The sequence below is a fragment of the Argentina anserina genome, chromosome 7, assembly GCF_933775445.1.
Source record: "Argentina anserina chromosome 7, drPotAnse1.1, whole genome shotgun sequence".
Classification (NCBI taxonomy): Eukaryota; Viridiplantae; Streptophyta; class Magnoliopsida; order Rosales; family Rosaceae; genus Argentina; species Argentina anserina.
The window spans coordinates 13,493,670-13,502,039 of NC_065878.1; positions in this window are offsets into that span (position 1 = coordinate 13,493,670).

The following is an 8,370-nucleotide window of genomic DNA, read 5'->3' on the forward strand; positions in this document are numbered from 1 at the left end:
ATATTAATACATGAGATCCCTTTGGAATCAAGTAGTACCAGTACCACATCCACGTTGATTTGCTACAATAGGGAAGAGACCGAAATTGAAACTGACTACTCTTTTTTTCTCTTCGAAATTGAAACCGGGGAAGACATGCGAGATTGCTGAGCACAACGCCAATAGCTCCAGCACAATCTCGAATGAAATATGTGGTGGAAAAGAGGCGGAGAAGGCAGCAGAGAAGGTGGTGGAAAGGGGGAGGCGGTTAGAAGGCTAAGGAGATAGTGGTGCAGCCTGAGAATCGAAGGTGGCGAAGTCCAGGACACTGGAAACATGACGAAATAGATGATGATGATGATGATGATGATGATGATGAGAAGGAGAAGAGGAAGGGGAAGGAGAAGAAGAACAAGCGAGGAGGTGGGCTTCTTTAATTTCCTTTAAGTACTTCAAACTCTCTTGCTTTATGGATTAGTGTTACACCCCTAAGTGCTACATGCACTATGTGTGTGGGCGAGGTTCACCCTTGCACCAAGCCAAGCATGCACGAAAAGCAAGCAAGGAGCCAAGTATACATGGACCAAGTCAAACTTAGAGACCAAGCTGCAAGCAAGGCACGATGTAGGCAGATGCAGGACTGTGTAAGAAGATTAGCCTCACCAGCATAACAGTTGCAGAGATATTACCCTCGCCAGCAGGCAGTTGCAGAATGCAGGTAGATTAGCCTCGCCAGCAAGCAATTGCAGAATGCAGGAAGATTAGCCTCGTCAGCAGGCAGTTATAGGTAGTTGCGGAGATATTAACCTTGTCAGCAAATATGCAGTTGCAGAGAAGTTTTGGGATGAGTTGGCAAGGGAAGTTACATTCTTGCTAGTTATCCTAGGTAGTTACCTAAGTAGTGGGGGCTGTCCACTACATACTAGAATAATGGCATGCATGACAAGTGTCATAGGCAGTTAAGGGGAGTTACATCTTCCATGCAATGTAGGTATTTAAGAAAGTAGGAACTCTAGCATGAGACTTGGAGAAGTTCTAGTGAACATTGTCAAGATCTCTGTTAATCTATGTATGTTTGCTTTGTTTAATGAAAAGGAAAGCTATTTCCCCAACATACTCGTGCATGTTCATAAACTAGACTTATCCTGCATATAGATCATTAGGTGAAATGGAAACACTCGAGTGATCGAAAGAAGTACTATCAAAAGTACTTAGTGAGTTGGGATTTGGGAGATCTCACACCTATCGAGTAAGATATAAGAGCGCGGCCTCGCTTACAATAGGGTTGAGGAGAATAGGCTAAACTAGGAGTTTGTGGACGTCCTAGTGCCATCACAGAGCCCTTTGACACCGTCGCATTTAAGACCTAAGTAACGAAATATTCAGTTGCGTACTTAAGGCCTATGACAATTAGCAATGTGACACTGACATAGTTCAAATTTGGTTTGGCCATCGACTAGAAGCATCAACGATAGAGCGGTTCGTGATTGTGATCGAATGCTTGTTACTTATGCTATGTTTTGCCTTTTTTGATTGGATGTAGTAGCACGCAACATAAGCATTCGACAATCCAGAGCTGAAGAGGAATAGTGGGGTGAGTATCTAAGCCTTATATTCAATTGTATATGATTCTCAATTCCGAGCGGATGTTGTTTATTAATATCGCCATTTGAACCTTCACTATGGAATAAATTAAAAAAACTATTAGATAGAAAAAAAACATATATCTTTACCTCAAACTTATTTGAGGAATAACGAAACGAGAATAATAACAACGTAATGGAACATAACGTAACCCTTTATTGATTGATAATGGGGCCTATATATAGACATTACATAACCACAATCCTGTAGGATTCAAAGTGCTAATCTATTACATAGATGCGAATCTATCTCTAACAATAAACCTAATAAGGCTAAGACACACACAATGGTAGAATAATAATTCTCTCGGAACACTCCCCCTTGTGTCGCATGCCTAGGTTGCATGGTGCACACATCGTTGCCTCGGTAAAAAACCTTGTCAAGAAAAATAAAAACCTCTTGGGTGAAAAACAAAAGCTTGATCGAAGGGAAAAAGAGCACAACACACCGTCTACATTTGAGGTAGCCTCCCACTGAAGTCTACGAAACACCTCCCCCTGATTAGTGCCATAATCATGGAGTACAAAGAATAAGGTATACAATGTTCATTACATGCTTCTCAAAAGTAGTCTTGCGCTAATAATTAATCATTAATCTCGCCACACATCCTTAGATCATACATGCTATACATAGTCAAACTTAGATCTTAGGAAACAAGATTGCATAAGAGCTCAAAACAAGAGTTTGCAATGAAATCAGATTCTTCGGCCATGTTATACATAGCCAAACTTTAGATCATACATGCTACACATAGCCAAATTTTAGAATGACCTCACTCACTTAAATGACCATAACTTCTTCATCACAATAAGTCTCAGTGAACCATAAAATGTACTGGAAAATAGACACCCGTGGCCTTTCAGTGAAATAAAGTTCACAACCTAATTCGACCGGAGCATTTCACAGTGCCCTATCGAAGTTGACTGACTTGCAAATTTCCGGACAAAAACTAAACACATAGACCTTTCCAATGGTACCAAATTCACTATATTTCATTGATCGAGCTGTTCTGTAGGTCTCATTGAAGTTGACCTACAAAACTGGACATATTCTGATTTGTCACATTCAATGTGTCTTTCACAGAGGAATGGGGGAATAGACCAATGAAGGATTGCTTTTGATCTGAGATGGAATTGAACGTATCCTCTATGTTACCAATGTCAACATCAACACTAATGCGTACACTAGTGTGTATGAGCTGCTGGCGGCGTTGGTGTGGGAGGAATGTATTAATTCGCTAAATGTACAACTAGACCCATGTCAATGGAACAATGTAAGTCTAATAATGCTGCATAGGCGCATAGTTAATCACATCATAATGAAAGCAATAGTGTTCCAACAACACTAACATATATGAATCCATAGTTCATTGAATCTCTTCATCATCTTTACTTAGATGGAATAGAGAGTCCACAGTTGGCTTTCATATGAACACATATTGGTATAAGTTCTGGCAACCGATTGTACTACGTTCTTTAGAATGTCGCAATCTGATTGCATAAGCTCTTCGTGGTCTAGATGTATTTAATCAAGCAATTAAGTCTTTCAGACACTTTCACATTTGTGTTAAGATCCATTTACAAATATGCTATGACCACTATTATATGCTGCAAATCAGTTTTCATGGACACTACTACTGATCAAGTAGTGGAAAACAATTATGTTCATAACGAGAGAATATAACTCAACGTGGTTAATACTAGGATAATGAGACAATCTTTGCGCCATAAGTCCTGCAATTATCGCATGACTTCATCTTTCTCATTACACTTACGAACAATGACTAATATAACAAGTTTAGTTCAGCCTGTATTGATTCTTTCCACTTCGGTCAAGTTGCTCATCGTTGATATTTTACAACGGAATAAGAGCATAAGCGAATACATCATCAATCATAAGAGATCAATCCATTAATATATACACGCGCTTATACGATCAATTGAGAGATTTCTTTTGTTCTCTGACATCAACAAAAGGAGTCTGTAGCATGCCACATAAACTTAGTTGATAGACATATTAAGAGAATATCTCTTGATGATGGGCAAAATACTTGTGCCTACACACCTCGTTTCTTTCTGGTTTTAATTCTAGAGAATAATGGTGTCCCCCTCATCTAGGTAGGAGCCAAGACCAAAGCTATGACCCTTACTAGTCCATCTTTGCGTTTTCTGCTCTTGTTTTGTGGTGCAATACCACGAGCGCCGACAACACCACAACGTACAATGGTGCCATCGCCGGCTTCCTTCCCACTGTCAGGGATGGTGCCAACGGTGCTAGGACCAGGTCATATGAAATTCTCTCATATTTTAGGAGTTCTAACCTTACTGGCACATCATAACATTTATTTGCAATCTCGTCACTTTCGCAATATCGGTAAAGTCATTAAGCATCGAATCTTTGACTTTTTGGAGGTCGATAATGCATTGGACTTTTGCTCACTTTTAGTAGTGCGGGATCTTAATGAGACATAGTGCCACACTAAGTGACCGTGTGCTAATATCGCAGGATAGAGATTCACGGTTGTAGATTGGAAATAGCGGATAGTGTGGTGATTCATAAATCATAACCAACCAAAATACGTAAGCGTTTCAAGTAGACCCATTGAGATTAGTACAATAGAGGAACATAAACAACTTAACTAAATAGGCGTTAGTGAAAAGAATGTTGGGATCGTATCCAATAACCATATGGTACGTACTAAACGCTTGGCAAGTTGTGGGTCTGAAACGAATAAGTGTCGCTGCATGCAACATCATTACATATCCCCATGCAAAGACCAGTCGGTTAGTACCCATGACCAAATCTGAGCTCTGCTAGATCGTTCAGTGAATGAACATGAGGAACAATATGTTCAACGACGATCCTAGTAGATATACAAAGCGAAATCATAAAAAGTCGTGGAGGTGAACTCTCCAACGTTATCCAATCAAATAGATTTGAGAGGATGTGAAGGGTGGTGGGCCCTTAGGATGATGATCATAGCTAAAAACTTAGCAAATGCAGCGATCCTTGTGGAAAACAAAGTGACGTGTGACCAACGTGTCGATGCTCTTAACCTATACCATAAAAAACTGAAAAAATGTCCGCATTCGGTTGGATATGGTCCACTAATGTCACCTTAAATACTTTGTAAAAATGGAATGTTCTCGGTTGGAGCCTTAGCAAATAAAAGACTTCCTTGAAATCTACCAAGAGAACAAACTTTGCAAAATGAGCGATGGGCATCAGAGATTGTCATGGAGGCATTAGAAAACACATGAGGCTTCACAAGCTCCTGTAAAGGAAGGGATGCCGCCACCGACGGCCTGAATGCCATGGAGCTTCCAAGAGGGGTAGGCTCGGCCTCACCGTGCAGGGCACGGATAGGCACGGCCTCACCATGTGGAGCACGGGTTAGGTGGTCCTTCAATCACTTTCGGAACTTGAAAAATGGATGACCATGTGAATTCTTAAGAATTCTAATCATCATATCACGTCCAATATGCCCGAGACGGGCATGCCAAAGCATATACGAGTCTGAATCACAAAAGTGGCGTTCAACCGCATATGATTCAAAAATTCAAATGGAAGTAAGATACAAACCATTCCTGAGACTCGTTATCTTCCATAAGATGCGGCGGGGCTGATGTCTTAGAGGTGGAAAAACAAGGTATTATGGCAGTTAAATACCAAACAATTAGGGTGGTAAAAACCATCCAATTGGTGCGGGTGGTCACTAATAATAATAAAATCGTTTGAGCTATGAAATGACTTGGAGAACCCGAAAAACTAACCGGAAAACCATGTCAAAAGAACTCAAAACCGGGTGAAATTTGGACTGGGAAAACGTGGCAGCAAAAAACTGCGAGAAGTATCCCAGAAAAATGACGATAAACAATGAAAAAATTGTCGGAAAACTCGCCGGAAACTGGCGGCGCCGATCACCAGAAAAGCAGCCTGCGGCAGCCAGAGCTGGTTGGTATGAAGGCCGGAGCTGCAGGTCCAACAGGGGACACCAGCAGGAACCGGGTGGTAGCGCCAGAAACACCGGAAAATAGCCAGAAGCGGCCAAAAAGTTGGCAAAACGTTTCGGAAATGACGGAACAGTAACCCGGTACAGCCGAGGTTAAAACAACGTCAATTTTTTGAAGAATGGAAGAAGGACATCACAATGGTACGACGATTTATCATTTTTCCTATTACGAGTCACGTAAAAATGCAGTTAGGGACTATACGTGCAAATAAAAGATTAAATAAACAAATAGGAAAAGAAAAGGAGAAAATAAATAGGTTTTAAAGCCCAAGGGTCTAGTGGGCTCTGCAGGCCGTATGCCCAAAAGTAGCAGCTGGGTTTAAGGATGCAGGCCAAATATGGATGTTGGGCTTGTGAGAAGGCCCAAACCATCATTGGGTCTTTCTGGGTCGGGTCAAGTGGCGCGGGTCGAGATATGCGAAAGATGGGTCAAGGCTGGTCGGATCCTACAGATCCGGGTCATCAGTCCGCGTGGTAGATAGCAAGGAGGGCGACAACAATCTTCGAGGCTACCAGATTGGAGGAATTCAACGATCTCGAGGGACATCACAGGCGTTGCACGGGGTCCGGATCTGCAAATCGAGGTCCTACCCTGAGCCTGATTGACGGCGAGGAAAGAGGATGGGGCAAGTTGGCGGTGACTAGGTTGGAAGTGGTCTACCTTGACCACCGAATATCATCAACAGATCTGCGTGGCGCCGAGGACGAGCAGCGTTGTTGGGTCGTTGGGTTGAGTACTTCGAACACGGGTCGGCGTCTACAGATGCGATGGAGGCAGGCAAGCGACGTGGCGGCAGTGATGAGTCTTGGTCAGGGCAATCTGGGTCTGGAGTGGCACTGGACGACGACTAGAGGTGGCGCGCAGGGCTGGCTGGACGAGGGCGGCGGCATGCAACCAAGTCGGAGCCGGCGGCCATGAAAGGTCGCAGTGCGATTGGGGAAGAAAGAGTTTGGGTGCCCAGAGCAAATTTCTGGGTGCCCTGAACAAGATCGATTTTGTTTTGTTTTTTTTTGTTTCTTTGCCGACTAATACTTGTCAGTTTGTATCTATTTTTCCGATGAAGAGGGTTGCCGGAGTATATGATTTCAGGGATATGGATTATTTTTTTGGTGGTGGCCTCGTTGTACAGACACTTTAGAACAAAATGCTGATAACGTGTTTGAGGAGGAACGAAACGAGAATAATAACAATGTAATGGAACATGACGTAACCCTTTATTGATTGATAATGAGGCATATATATAGGCATTACACAACCGCAATCCCGTAGGATTCAGGGTCCTAATCTATTACAGAGATGCAAATCTATTTCTAACAGGAAACCTAATAAGGCTAAGACACACACAAGGGTAGAATAGTAATTCTCCCGGAACAAAACATAATTTTTAGAATAAATTACTGAAATAAACAAAATTAGCATTTGAAATAGAAAATTTAAATTATTTTAAAAAATTAAAAATAATTTCGATATTGAATTGATTTAAATTCAAAAAACATCTACAAGCCAAGCTTGCAACAATCAACAAAGAAATGGAAATTAGGATGTTGTAACCAAATTCAAATGGACAAATTAAAGATCTTTTATGCCATTCACATCTGACATAATTTCTCTAAAAAATACTCAATGACACACTTTGAGATGTCCTGTAGTTATTGATGATACTTCAAGAGAGAGACAAGAGAACACTGTCTGTGTGATAGTAAGTAGGATGAGAGTAGTAGCTGCAACAACAGAAACAATCTTCCATGGTGTGTTCAAATAATTTTTCCTTAAATTTGCCTTCTTCCATTTGTTCCAAGGCCTTTTGCAGTGCCCGTGCATATCTTCATACAGAGTAGTGAAATAAGAGTTATTGAAACTCACAGAAACCTCTTTGCATATGCTGTTGATTAAATCACTCGCCTAAGTGCTGTCACCCAAAAGATTTGTAACAATTTTGTACTTGACAAGCAACTCCACATCCTTAGGGGTGTTCACAATGTTGTGCGGAAGCGTAAACATAAGGACACAAGATTTATAGTGGTTCACTCAATCAATGTGATTGAGCTACGTCCACTTACGGAGCCGGCTAAAAATTCCACTATGATCAATTGGAGAGAATACAATAGAGCTTTATACTAAAATTCTCCAATCCCAAAACTCTAATAGCTACTCTTCTCTTCTAATAGAGAAACATAGGCAGTAGGTCAATCAAAATATTCTCTCACAAACCCCAATATATGTTTGACGGCTACTACCTATATATATATATATATATATATCCAAATACAAGTATATATATGTAGCAATCCTTATTAACCTAGGGTTAGCCCGTGTACTCACCAATGGACTGCACTAATGGGTTTTGTCTACTAACCAAATATAAAGCCAATATTCAATAATCTCGACCTTGGCTTTAATTTGATACAGATTCTCCAAAGTAGAAATTTAAAACCAATCGCCACTCCGACATCTCCGTAGGGATCAAATGCTACAAACACCAATCAAGTTCAAGCAATGCTTGAACTTGCTCAATGGAACCGACTTTGTCAACATATAAACAGAGCTTTCTTCAGTTCCAACTTTTGAAGTTCTATGTCACCATCCTCCACCAATTGACGAATCTTGTGATCGAAATCTGACATGAATATGCTTAATACGATTATGAGTAACCTGGTTCTCTGCTAAATGAATAGCACTCTGACTATCACAATAAAACATCCACATAGTCTTGAACTACACCCAAGTCCTCAAG